Source organism: Polypterus senegalus, chromosome 9, assembly GCF_016835505.1.
Source record: "Polypterus senegalus isolate Bchr_013 chromosome 9, ASM1683550v1, whole genome shotgun sequence".
In the NCBI taxonomy this organism is placed as follows: domain Eukaryota; kingdom Metazoa; phylum Chordata; class Cladistia; order Polypteriformes; family Polypteridae; genus Polypterus; species Polypterus senegalus.
The window spans coordinates 48,458,364-48,473,043 of record NC_053162.1 but is presented as its reverse complement, the minus strand read 5'-3'; the positions used below and the strand labels follow the sequence as shown (position 1 = coordinate 48,473,043).

At 38.5% G+C, this 14,680-nt stretch overlaps 1 protein-coding gene across 1 annotated transcript in view; it reads right to left on the bottom strand.

The window, feature by feature from the left end:
• Positions 1-4,912: 4,912 nt before the first annotated feature.
• Positions 4,913-14,680, bottom strand: part of ranbp10 (RAN binding protein 10) — a 108,324-nt gene continuing 98,556 nt past the window's right edge. Inside the window, exon 15 of the mRNA XM_039763093.1 lies at positions 4,913-7,332. The gene's annotated coding sequence lies outside the window, so the exon portion shown is untranslated. The remainder of the gene's footprint in view (positions 7,333-14,680) is intronic.

Genomic DNA, 14,680 nt, shown 5'->3' with positions numbered 1-14,680 from the left:
CCAAGACGGCTCCCCACCTTGTACCCAGAAGTTGTCAGGGTACGCTCTGAAAAGGGATTTAGGTCTGGAGGATGAAATGAATCATTAACAGATGCACAACCTCATGTGCGCCAATTCACGGCTCCTGGCGCTATGGACCAGCTCATCAGCCCAACCAGACTTGGCACTTATCTGGGAATTAAACTCTCCTGGCATTTGTTTCCACTGCTAGCCAAGCAACATAAGAAAGAAAGAACAGCAATGCTTATATGAACTCTCTGGGATAATTAAGAAGAAGCAAAAAATAGAAAATTAAGATAAATGGAGCCAGAAGTGGAAATGGTTGATGCAGGCACCAAAAGCAGATCACTCCCCCCATGACTGGAGCTCTGTAGGTGGCATTGCCCTGTGCACTGGAGACCTCGAGTAACTTAACTTTACAGATTATTAACATTTGTGTGAAGCAGCAAGTTTACTCATCTGCCATGTCCAGTAGGGAGCTCTGCAAAGAGACCAGGCTCAATATTGAGAAATGCACTGAGGAAAGGTCATCTGCTTACAGTGCCACCTCAAAGCCACCACGGGGACAAAACAACCACAACAGAAACAACAAAAAGCAGTTGTGACCCAAGTAATAATTTATACCTGATTGAAGAATCATTCAGCCCAGTCCACATCAGTCAAGGTTTCCTCTGTACGCTGAGCATGGAAAGTTATTAAAGGCCACAGTAGGACTTCAATGTCCAGAAAGAGGACCACGTTGCTAAACTCCACTTGTTTTATTAAAATCATATGGCTGCTGTGCTCTGACCACTCCTTCTATGGCCTACCCTTGAATTGTGTAGCACAGTTTTATGTACTCAAGAGATCCACACGGAGATGCTGGGCTGTATTATGGCTGCACTGCACGTTTTCTGTCAGCCGTCCAGATGGCCGTACCTCTTGAGTGAAGATGATATAATGTGCCAGCAACCTTTCTTGTATCTAATGTGAGCATGAGCAATGACAGATGGGGCAAAATGGCAGCACTTGTCCTGAGCCAGCCCAGGAGTTTGTGGGGGACGCAGGACAGTCTATGCCAAAATATATTGTTTTTATAATGGCGGCATCACTAACAATACTGGCAAAAGTAGTGACGGGCATGCATGATGACTTGAACCAAATGCACACCACTAGTGGCTTCCCACCTCAGCCAGATTTCATCTACAGTGGTGGTCAAAAGTTTTGAGAATGACACAAGTGTTGGTTTTCACAAAGTTTGCTGCTTCAGTGGTTTTAGATCTTTTGTCAGATGTTTCTATGGTATACTGAAGTAGAATTTCAAGCATTTCATAAGTTTCAAAGTCTTTTATTGAAAATTACATTAAGTTTATGCAAAGAGTCAATATTTGTTGGCCCTTCTTTTTCAAGGCCTCTGCAATTCGCCTTGGCATGCTGTCAATCAACTTCCAGGCCCAATCTTGACTGATGGCAGCCGATCCTTACGTAATCAATGCTTGGAGTTTGTCAGAATGTGTGGGTTTTTGTTTGTCCACCCGCCTCTTGAGGTTTGACCACAAGTTCTCAATGGGATTAAGGTCTGAGGAGTTTCCAGGCCATGGACCCAAAATTTCGATGCCACTTAGTTATCACTTTTGCCTTATGGCACACTGCTCCATCATGCTGGAAAAGCCATTGTTTGTCACCAAACTGTTCTTGGATGGTTGGGAGAAGTTGCTCTTGGAGGATGTTTTGGCATCATTCGTTATTCATTGATGTGTTCAGGCAAAACTGTGAGTGAGCCCACTCCATTGGCTGAGAAGCAACCCTACACATGGTTGGCATGACACAGGACTGATGGTAGCGTTCACCTTTTCTTCTCCGGACAATCTTTTTTCTGGATGCCCCAAACAATCAGAAAGGGGATTCATCAGAGAAAATGACTTCACCCCAGTCCTCAGCAGTCCAATCTCTGTACCTTTTGCAGAATATCAGCCTGTCCCTGATGTTTTTCTTGGAGAGAAGTGGCTTCTTCACAACAGCAATGGGAATGGGTTTTTTGGGATTCAGTTCGTTTTCATGGTAAAAAGGGACTTTGCAGTTAATTGCAATTCTTCTGATCTCTCTTCATAACATTCTCTATGCAAACTTCCATCAAAAAATCCGAGGCAGCCAACTTTGTGAAAATTAATACTTGTGTCATTCTCAAACGATTTGGTCACGACTGCATTCAACAGTGCCTGCCTGCCTGACTGAGCGGTCCTTATATAGAGAAATGACTTACTGAGGCAAATGATGTACAAAGAAAGGCAAACTCTTGTCTGGGTGGGAGCTTAGGTGAATTTTGTGAATTTATGACTTTGCAATTGTAAAAACTTGGAGGTGGATTCTGTAAAAATGAGTGATTTAAAATAAGACGTTATTTACTATATTTGCTTTATATGGATGTTGAAAGGATATTTTGATGCATTTGGTTTTGTTACAAAACACAAGCTGATAATACAGGTCTGGAAATAGATGTCGATAAAGCTGTTAGGAAAGGTGTTGTTAAATGGCGAATGTGTTATAAGGGTGAGGCTGTTAGTACAGTTCTGTCTCAGGCTGACATGTATAATGGTTTCCCTGTCAGCGAGTGTTTTAATAAGTAGTGGTGACCCAGAAATGTTGTGATAGTCTGCCACCATTTATGCCTTTAGTTTTTAAGCTTTCTTGAGGAACGGTTTTTAATTTGCTACGCAATTATTAGTTTATTATATACATCTCACACAAATGATTTTACCAATTATGAAATAAAGTGATCAACTGGTACAGAGGTAACTCTGGGAAAAATCCAGGGAAGAGCCACTAGGTTGATTCCAGGACTACAGGGGATGAGTTCTGAGGAAAGATGAAAGAGCTGAGCCTTTACAGTTTCAACAAAAAAGACTTACAGGAGACCTGGTTGAAGTGTTTAAAATTATGAAGGGAATTAGTCCAGTGGATTGAGACTATTATTTTAAAATGAGTTTATCAAGACCAACGGGACGCAGCTGGACTCTTGGTAAAACTTGATCACGGATAAAATAACAGACAAATGAAATAAAGTAGTGTGGTGGACAGTACGACTTTCAAAATTAGACTTGGATGATTTGTTTAGAAGAATTACATGGATGGGACAGGCGAGCTTTGTTGGACTGAATGGCCTGTTCTCCTCTAATACTATCTACACTGCTTTGTACACAATTTTCACTTTAATATACAATGTCTTATAGATAGACTAATCTCTCTATTATAAAAAAAAAATCTTGCAATGTGACGAGACGTGATCTTTTGAAGAGAGACAGAGAGACACTTTCACATTCTGCGAGGCGGTCAAGTCACATCATACTTACAGCCTTTGGAAGCAAGTCCCATGATACACATGCAGAGCAGGTTAGAGATAATGGAAGTAGGAATATTCGAAAGTCTCAATAAAATAACAGTAAAGATCACATTACCGCAAACAAACGGAAAATGTTACTCAGTGAAATAACGAAAGAGCGAAAAGAGACTGAATAGTGTTTGAGGATGTCTGGGGGACAAGAGAGACAAGACAGTGAGACAAAAGGACAGGTGCTGTACAGGCTTTTAAAAATTTGAAGCGCCGCACAAGATGCAGATCACACGGCATGGCAGCAGCAGCAAGCCAGGAACTGATCGAGCAAAGAGGAGGTTAAAAAAAATGTATTTGTTTCCCATTGTATCACCGTTTAAGAGGGGTTTCAGAGGATCAGCCGCATCTCCTTGGGATGCGTTCAGCCCCCCTCTTCACAATGGTGCGTAGCGCTGGCAGGGGGTAGAAAGGGTTGCCGAGTGAAGAGGGCTGGGGGCGAAACCCTCCGCTTCTTTTAAAAATAAGAAAAGGCCTAATAAGGGCAGCTAAGCTAACAAACTCAAGCAGCCAGCCAAACCAAGCTCTGCCTGCTTGGTGACAGAAAGTGCACTGTGCAGAACGGATGCAGGTGAATTGTAGGTGTGACCGATTATCTAAGAAGTCGACCAGACTTTGAGAATTTCACGGTCACCAAACAGAAATGCCCTCGCCATACTTTTGTATCCTAAAGCCATCATCATGAATCTTGGGGACAGACTTCATATGATCAACAAATGATCCCAGCAACTTGGTCGGCGCTGTACTTTCAAAAGGCTGCTCGACTTGCTGCCAGAGATGTCACCTGGGATTTTTAACTTTCTTATGCACACTAAATAAATAGCTCAAGTAACTGCAATCTTAAATCTCCACCACACACACATACACAGAACTGAAATAATACAAACTGGTTCCTAGGAGAAAATGCTGAAAAAAAAGCAAGTTTCATTTCACTACTGTCTTCACAGCATTTAACAATCAAACACAGACACATCATGTTTTGCACATTTAAGTGTATTTTAATAAAAAATAATTCTGTCAAAATACAACAGAGTACAATATTTTTTCTTTACTATATTTCCAGTACATAGGTATTTGATAATTTTTTTTTTTAAAGATTTCAAATTTTCATGCTAAGTAGAGATTAATGTATTTCACAAATACTAAACTAAATCTGGGAAAAAAAAAAAAAAAAGAACATGGCGCACAGATTGTTATGTTCCATAAATAACTTCTCAGTCTTCAGCTTACTGAAGAAATTGGCGTCATTTTCTGCTCTTGTAAAGTAAGTGCAAAATGATGTGTGCCGATAGTCAAAATGATCCCAAGTCCTCAGCGGGTACTGGTGTTTATACAAATCAGCGGAAACTGACCAGTTCATAGAATAATGACTTTGTAGAGCTGCCAGGCTTAGGATCGCACTGGGTAAGCTGGCATTACCTTCTTTCCCTTTAACTTCAACTATTATGGTTTAAAGTGGATGAATAATTAAAGAAAGAGAAAACTAAATGAACCTGTTTTGCTGGAATATGTTAAAATATTTTTATATCTCAAATAAATTAAAAAAATATATCAGAAATATGTGCCAGGTGTGTGCACTCACTGACCAGTCTAAGAGTCCGTTTTAGCCATCTTAGTGATTTACTTGCTAAAACTTGCCTGTGTTGTTGACCGAGACCGAGCCAACGGATTCTCCAGTCCGCAAGGAGAGCATACGTTGCATTCAGCCTGTCATTTGTGCTGGATGTGTGAGGATCAAGAAGCAGCTTAGTCTGAAGGGGGGAAAGGAGACAAGAACACAACAGCTAAATCACTATGAGAGAGCTAGATGGTATTTTTTGGTAATAAGATTCAACTTTGGCTCAGGATATACTGTATGGTCATAGGTCAGCCACTGCATATTCTTTCATACTCTTCCAAAGTTTGTGATTTTCTGTATTGAGTAATACAAAACTACTTGACTTTTCCCCATAGTAACAGCAAAAGTAACACTTTCCATCAGAACGTATTGAACTGGTCAAAAAATAAATAAATAAAACTAAAGCGGGTGAAAAAAAATAGTCAACATGATTGGTATAAAAATCATAAAATATTTAAAAAAAAAAAACATAAATAAATAAAAAAAAGATTGGGTCAAACTGAGATGCTGCTCTCTGGAAACTTCTCTGTAAAATCTCACAATCACATACTGACACTTGCAGAGACACTATTTCAAATACTTTGAAGCTATATTTAACACACTGTATGTTTTCTGGCAGTTTAACTATTTCCAGGTTATCTGAAATGTTGTTTTAAGAGTCCGAACTCAGCAAGTCATAATTTGTTCATAAATTAAAAGCATATCACCACCACTGGAGCACCCCAGAGGGAGCCTGCTAAATATTGAAGCGCTGGAAGCAAATGTGAAGAAAAAAAACAAACATTGTGCTAGTTTGGCAGGAAGAAGAAATAGGAAATACAGTTGTTTTACTCAATCCATTATTTCCAGCTGGTATAGAATCTTGGATAGGGTGTAGCCTTGGAGGTTTACATAAAGTCAGTTGTGATTACCCAAACACAAAACTGGAGCTCCATTCAAATTGTTACAATAGAAAAAGGTATTCAGTCAAAAGAGATGTCCTGAAAGTTGGGGACAAGTACAATTAAAACTGGAACACGGGTGCTGGAAGTGTAGGAGAGCTCTGGAAATGTGTCAGGTAGCAGCCTGTCAAAGTGGGTGAGAGTATTTGACTATTCCATCTTCATTTTAATGTTAAAACTTCAAAGAAGTGATGCAAAGACATGTCTGTTGGATTTATTCAGTCCTTGTAGATGTCAGCATTCTGTGTTAGAAAGTAGGGTTGTTACCTTCTAGTTCAAAGAATTGCTAATTTAGTCTGCCGTATGAATATTCTAATAATGGCCTATTGTCTCACATTTATGTGCCACCTTTCTGTCTGTGAATGTTTGGAGGGAAAGGAACAAAACTGTGTGCAGTTGAGTACTTCTACAGCAAGTGTTTAATATTCACCACTCCCTGTATTGTGCTTTCTTCAAAGCAAAGATCATTAAATGTGAGCGATCAAAACAATAAAATGAATATTGCAGTTATGATTCAGAGAAAACACAGCGTTATTTCTCTGACAGCATTTTAATGTTGTATGTTTTAACAGATGTATGAACTGGATTGCTTTATTGCACTATGACCAACACATCAGTAGTCATTATAAAGAAATACTGAAAACTAATGTCTTGTGACTGACAGCTTAAAAACAGTTGTCCCTTGGAAAAAAGACATCACCGTTAGTGGCAATACAATACTAAAAATAATGATGCAGTTAATGCAGCTTTTGGCATACAACTGTCACCGAGAGATCAATGTCATTGCATGATCAGAGTAATTGATGGCTTACATGCCGGCCATTTAACTGAAGGTGATTCTGTGTATCTTAACAGCAAAGATGCAACGAGATTCGAAGTTTACCATATCTCCACATTATCCACATTTTAAAGGTTAGAAAACATTTAAAACATTTGAAACATGAAGTTCTGTAGCAGGTAAACATTTTTTCTCCACAATCCATGCGAAAGTATGATGTATCATATACCTGAGTTATGAGCCACAAAGTTTTGTCTGTGTTTAATTACAATGTATACTTTGCAATGTATACAGAAGTTTTAAAATATTTGAGAGGGTTTTACTGTCACCCTTGAAAATAAAAACAGAAGGGAAAAAAACAATTTCAGAGATATACATAACAAAAATACATAAAATAAAAACTAAAAATAACTAGCTAAACATAATAATTTTAAATAGTGTCACACATTTGTATTAGATAATGCTAAATTAAAAAGACGCCTTCTTTACTCATTGTCTGTCGTATTTGTTTTCCTCCAAATGCTTCACACACACTGGAAAAACAGCACGCAAAACCAAACCCTCAGCCGTGTGGAACTCTGGTGTGTCCTTGCTGCCAAGTCCACGCATTGGCTGTCCGCTAAAATGCCTGCGGTGAAAAAAGACATAAATTAAAAAGTCAGGATAAAGATAAGAGCATTAGCTCAAAAGGTGGGTGTACAGGACCCCGTCATTGAACAAAATAGTGCATCACCGTCCTCAACCAAACAACAATGTAACATATTTTTGGGTCAGCCCTGCTATCAGAACTTAGGGTTGCAAGCCATGTAAAGTAAAAATAAATCTCATTGTGAGTGAGTTCATACAGAAGTTGATCAAAGACACACTACAAATTATTTAGTACATTGCTTTGGCAATGATCCCAAGTATAAATCAGCTGTCTACAAAGTTGACACTCAGTTACAGACTAAATTACACTTTACACATAGACAATAAAAATATCTGAGCAGTACAGCATAATGTACTGTACATTTTAGTTTGGAACCCATCTATATACATATTCATATGAAAATCAAATAGACTTGACTAAAAGTGACGTGTAGTGTAAATGTTAATCCTTTAGTTTCACTTATAGTGTGTATAAAAGTATTCACCTCCTTGTTCCCCCATTTTATTGATGCACAACACTGAATCTCATTAGATTTAATTTGCCTTTTTCACTGACTAACAGAGACTCTTTAATGTCAAAGTGAAAACAGATATCTGCAAAGTGCTTTGAACGAATTCCCAATATAAAACATGGCACATCTGTTTTTTTTTTTGTTTTTTTCTTTTAAGATTTCAATTTAATCACCACACCATTTCATTTATCCCCATCTAGGTCTGTGATGATACTATTATACAAGTGTCAGGTTCGCACTCTGATTCTTAGTGCTATTTTGTCTTGACTTCTTGGTACATTTATGCTTGGCAAATCTGTCTAAAGAAAGATCCCAAACAAATACAAGCTGAAAATTAACCCCCATAACAGCCCACATATATATTTGAGGTTAGGTGCATTGGCGATCCTAAATTGTCCCTAATGTGTGCTTGGTGTGTGTGTGTCCTGCGGTGGGCTGGCTCCCTGCCTGGGATTTGTTCCTGCCTGGCACCATGTTTTGGCTGGGATTGGCTCCAGCAGACCCCCGTAAACCTGTGTTAGGATGTAGCGGATTGGATAATGACTGACTGACTGACTTTTTCTCCCAGGAAATGGACAGTTGGAAACATTTCAGGTGTCAAATTGGGTGCCCCACTTAGCATGGACAGGCCAGGCCTAACAGAGGCAAAGAACGCCTATCAAGTATCATTTGAAGCTCTGCTCAAATTGATGAAATCATGCCGATGAAAACAGACTTATGACGGGAAGGAGTCAAAGCCTAGGTGGGATGTCAAGAATTATAAAAAAAAAAAATACAGCCTTAAAACAAATAAATGTCTGCTGACTTGGTAGACCAACAGAAAAATTCATATTCATAACTAATTTTTAGAAAACTGACATGACTGAAGGGTCACACTTGTGAACAGTAATGGGATTTTTCCTAGGCATGGATTATGCTCACTTAAAGCATTTTCAAACACCAGACAAATTTCTACTACTGTACCAATGGCCAAAGATTTATGAAGAATTCTGTAGCCAAATTATTTGTGCTGAGGCGATATGTCCTGGACCCCAAGGTAAATATAGTCATATGAAAAAGTTTGGGAACCCCTCTTAATTCTTTGGATTTTTGTTTATCATTGGCTGAGCTTTCAAAGTAGCAACTTCCTTTTAATATATGGCATGCCTTATGGAAAAAGTAGTATTTTCAGCATTGACATTAAGTTTATTGGATTAACAGAAAATATGCGTCATAACAAAATTAGACAGGTGCACCCCAACAGAGATATTATATCAATACTTAGGTGAGTCTCCTTTTGCAAATATATAGCCTTTGATGAGTGTCTGGATTCTGGATGGAGGTATTTTTGACAATTCTTCCATACAAAATCTCTCCAGTTCAGTTAAATTTGATGGCTGCCGAGCATGGACAGCCTGCTTCAAATCATCCCATAGATTTTCGATGATATTCAAGTCAGGGGACTGTGATGGCAATTCCAGAACATTGTACTTCTCCCTCTGCATGAATGCCTTTGTAGATTTCGAACTGTGTTTTGGGTCATTGTCTTGTTGGAATATCCAACCCCGTGTAACATCAACTTTGTGACTGATGCTTGAACATTATCCTGAAGAATTTGTTGATATTGGGTTGAATTAATCTGACCCTCGACTCTAATAAGGGCCCCAGTCCCTGAACTAGCCACATAGCCCCACAGCATGATGGAACCTCCACCAAATTTGACAGTAGGTAGCAGGTGTTTTTCTTGGAATGCAGTGTTCTTTTTCCGCCATGCAAAGTGCCTTTTGTTATGACCAAATAACTCAATTTTTGTCTCATCAGCCCAAAGCACTTTGTTCCAAAATGAATCTGGCTTGTCTAAATGAGTATTTGCATACAATACTACGAAGCTCACTCCGAGACCGCATACAAAATGAGGAAATCCGTCGCCGGTGTGATCAACAGCCAACAATCGAGGAGCAAATCCAACAACGACGACTACAGTGGTTTGGCCACGTCTGCAGAATGGAAGGCAGCCGGTTACCACACAAACTCCTCTGGTGCGATCGACCCACCCAGTGGAGAATCCAAAGAACGGCACCAAAGAAAATGTGGCTCAAGCAGGTCGAAGACGACATCAGAAACCGTCGACTCAACCTCGATGAGGCCAGAACAGCCGCCATGGATTGCCTTGCATGGAAACGCCTGCAAAATGAAATCCGACAACCATTGGCACCCACAGCAGCGTATGGGCTTAGGACCAGGTCCAGACCAAACGCCAGCTAGGGACCAAAGAAAGAAAAAAGATTTATATACAACAAGCGACTCTGTTTGTGGTGTGAGTGCAGAAAGGGCTTCTTTCTCATCACCCTGCCATACAGATGTTCTTTGTGCAAATTGCGCTGGATTGTAGAATGATGTACAGATACACCATCTGCAGTGAGATGTTCTTGCAGGTCTTTGGAGGTGATCTGTGGGTTGTCTGTAAACATTCTCACAATCCTGCGCATATGCTGCTCCTGTATTTTTGTTGGCCTGCCAGACCTGGGTTTCACAACTGTGCCTGTGGCCATCTATTTCATGATTACATTCCTTACAGTTGAAACCTCTCAGATAGCTTTTTGTAGCCTTCCCCTAAACCATGATCCTGAACAATCTTTGTTTTCAGATCTTTTGAGAGTTGCTTTGAGGATCCCATGCTGTCACTCTTCAGAGGAGAGTCAAAGGTAAGCACAACTTGCAATTGACCACCTTAAATATCTTTTCCCATGATCGAACACCCATGTCTATGAAGTTCAATGCTTAACAAGCTAATCCAACCAATTTGGTGTTGCAAGTAGTCAGTATTGAGCAGTTACATGCATTCAAATCAGCAAAATTACAAGGGTACCCAAATTTTTTCACATTTGATTTAATTTCATTCAACTAAATACTGCTTCACTAAAAATCTTTGTTCGGAAAACACCCCAGTACTCAGATGTTCCTAGGAAATGAAAGACATACCACTGTTATCTTTTTGTTGAAAGTAGAGTAAATTATTATGCAGGCTGAGAGGGGTTCCCAAACTTTTTCATATGACTCTTATTTGCTGAGCTGTCAACTGATCACCACCTGACCCAGAAAGACCCAGCAAAACTAAGGAAATCTATCACCTATCAGTTGCTTTTATTCTATTTAGGCGCAGCTCAAATCTCACCTTGGAAAAAGCTTTTACCTCCTTTTAGTGGAAGTAGCAGACATGAAGTCTTAAAATTATTTTGTTAACGATCTAAAGCTTTTTTCTGACTAAAAGATGATCTGTGCATGTTATGGGTTACTGTAGGAGCAACTGGTGGAATTAAGCAGCCATCATCATGAATAGGGAAGTTTTCCATGTAATGTCAAACATTAAGCTGTACCTCTGAAATGAGGAAAGAGCAGCTGCAATAATATTCATTACAAAGTCTCTAGGAATAGTTTTGTGAGATAATAAAGGCTGACGTTTGGGAATACGGACACTTTCAAGGTGAAAATGGAACATATTCGGAAACTCCTGTGCCCAGTGGAGGCATCCTCCACAGAAGTGCACCGATATATATTCAGGCAATGCTGTGGCCACTTCAGTTTTTAAGGAGCTCCACAGTGGTGGCAGGGATGCAGCACTACATGGAAAAGGGCCAGAAATGTTCTGCAAGTTGCTGCTCTTTCTCAATTCATTTTTTTACTGTTGCTGGAAGGTGGGTACAGTACCTCTAAGTTAGTAGACTGAGGCAACAGCCCACATTTTCAAACAATGAGGAACTGGGAGATCCTCGCTGTTCACAGAAAATTCTATACTGGCTTGCTGACAAGAAGACTCCAGGTAACCTTGAACAATCAGATTCATGGGGGGGGGGCAGGAGAGATTCCATTATGTGGAATTTTCATTGGCAATGTAAAGGTGAGACTTGGAAAGCATAAAGCCCGTGAAGCTGATGACAGCATCAATTTAATTTCCACATGATGTTTTTCAGTCTCACATAGCTAATCTCAAATGTTTACCAGAGTAATTCACAGCCAAATGTAAAGTTGGAATGAAGTTCAGTACTTTCAACTTTGAGTTTGGGATTCTCTCCTGAGAAGGGAGTTAGTTTGTTCTCCCCAAAGGATTTCGAAGTAGTAACAGAACAACTGATGTTATTCCAAACTGTCATTTAGCAGCAGACATGTCCTTGAGGGAGGCTCTTGATTTATCAATATAACTAAACCCTCCTCTTCACGTATGGTTTTGAGTTCAAGGCAGAGACCGAAAAAACAAGTTTACAGATAAAATTGGCTGATATAAGGGCCTCCTGTGTTGAGCTGTGAGGCTGATTCTCTGTCAAAGTCAAGGGTAGTGACAATTTAGAAAGGCCTTAAAGGTGGGTGCTCCACATTGAGAGAATTGGGGCCATTCCACAGAAGATGTACCAGAAAACGCCTACTGGAATGAGAGCTATTAGTAAAGCCTGAACTTAACATAAAGGGTCATGTTAATCTAGAACAAGCTACTGAATCAAACAGATGAAGTAGACATGTTGAGAACTTTTAAAGAGCTCTTAAAAAGCATGTGGATTGGATACAGAGATAAATATGGTATCAAATAACCATTATTCACTAAATAGTTTTTGCATTTGTAAAAATGCTGAAAGGATTCTCTCTCTCTGTCACACTCAGCTGGCTTGGAAACTCCTAGGAGAAGGAACTTCTGACAGACTCCTTCAACCTTTCTCTTCATTCGGTTTCCTCTCTTATATTATGAATTAACAATGTTTGAATACCATTAAAACAATATTTTTACTTAAGATTTTATAGTTTTTAAGCCACATATATGGAGAGATTTTCATATTAAGGACATCATTTGAATGACAAAGGTGCTGTTTTTCTTTCATGAGATGTAGTATAGGTCTATATACACAGTATGTGATGAAGATAAACTGAAACCAAATCCGTATTCTTCTAATGTGTATGTTGATTTGTTGTTTGACTGATTGGATATTCATATGTAAATGTTTTTGGTGTATAGGTAACACTTTAGTTTAGGTACTGCACAAATGCATTTATTACTTATTTACTATTATGAAACAAACAATTCTTTGGGTCTTCCGAACACTTAAAAAGCATCAATAAAGTGTTTACTCATCTCTGATATGTGACCTGCTAACAAAACTTCACTTTGGAGTGGTCTGAGGTGGCCTAACACAGACAAATTTCTTTTGATAATATACATTTAGTAGACCTTCACATTAACAAATAATTTTACCATCATATCAATAAGCCACACTGCTCAGAAATGAATAACCTATCTACTGATGTTCTATAATTGTTGTAAATGAGCAATAGATGCATTTTTGCAGTACCTAAACTAAAGTGTTACTATTAAAATGATAAGTGACAGATCCAGCAACTAAACTGTGCCATTATTATTGTCCAATATACTAGTCATTCATCCATTTTCATAATTTCCCTAATTTATTGTTAAGAGTTGCCACTGGCCAAAGCCTAACCCTGTGGCAATGTATAGAAACTAGAAAATACCCCTTAAAAGGGAACACTCAAGCAAACACACTCGCTCATATTGGCTCAATTCATGTCTACAACTGACCAAGCAAATACATCTTAGGGAGGTAGTGGAAAACCGGAGTACCTGGTTAAAAAAAACCCAGTAGACAAGAAAAAGAATCTATAATACAAATTAACCAAAAATCTGTTCCTGCTGCAGTTTATGCGTGAAAACTGAAGTTCGGCATTGTAGTTGCATTACTGTTTAGTTCAAAATAGATGGGTAAAAACTTGCTTTTAATGAAAAATTTTAAAATATGTTTATTTAGCGTCTAAAAATGCTATTAATGGAAAAGTTGAAAATTATTTAAAATTTACTTCAATATCCAGCCAATGTAATAAAAAGCTGGACTTGCCCATATTTTAGACACTGTAATTTTTATTCTGTTCATCTCTGGAGCTTCACGTTTGTGTAATAATGACGACTTGATATTTAGTACTTCTGAAGGTTTAACGTAACTTTGATTATTCCAGATACTTTTAAGATTCTTTGTGCTTGTGAACTTTCTTGAATGAAACTCTTGAGGTTAAATATCTGTAACTGAAATCTTACAAAAATAGAATTGTCTGTGACTGCTAAATGATACAAGTATATTTATAAATATACATTAGATCTTAGATCTTAACAACAGGCAAAACTTTTGGACATGTTCTAAAAAGGAAATCTGTATTTTCTTCTTTTCAACTCTGGACCAAAATCCAAGTATTCAACTGTAAGGATAGCAACATAACCAGTAGGAGGCAGCAAACACAAGTATATGACTTGAATCACCAGCAGATTTAGAATTTCTCAAATGGACAGCCAAGTTAATTCAGTGACAGTATATTATGGAGAGTCACAGTCTTCTGGTTGGAATTCCTAAATTCCTGTAGTTACATTTCTTGTGCCGTTTATTCAGGGTAAGTACTCATTGTCTGGATAGGCACTTGCTCCATTCACAACTGAACTGAACTAAGTGGTTTGAGAATGTTATTTTTAAATTTCTTCAGTATTATAGTTAAGTGGCAAGACATACTGTAGATACCAATTAATAATGTATACAGTATTTATGCTCTATACATACATTATAACCAGTGTACTGTGAATACACTGATTCACTCTTCTGATTAATCTCTTTGAAATCTTTCTAAATTTACTTACTTGCTCAGTGGTTACTATACTATATACTATAGTATACTATACTCAGCTATATCCTGCTTTATACAAGTTAAAACACTAATGTATGCTTTTGTTGCCTCTTTAGTACAGAAATGTAGTAGTGATTACTGGTGCTGGTGAAATAAACTAAACTCTATTTA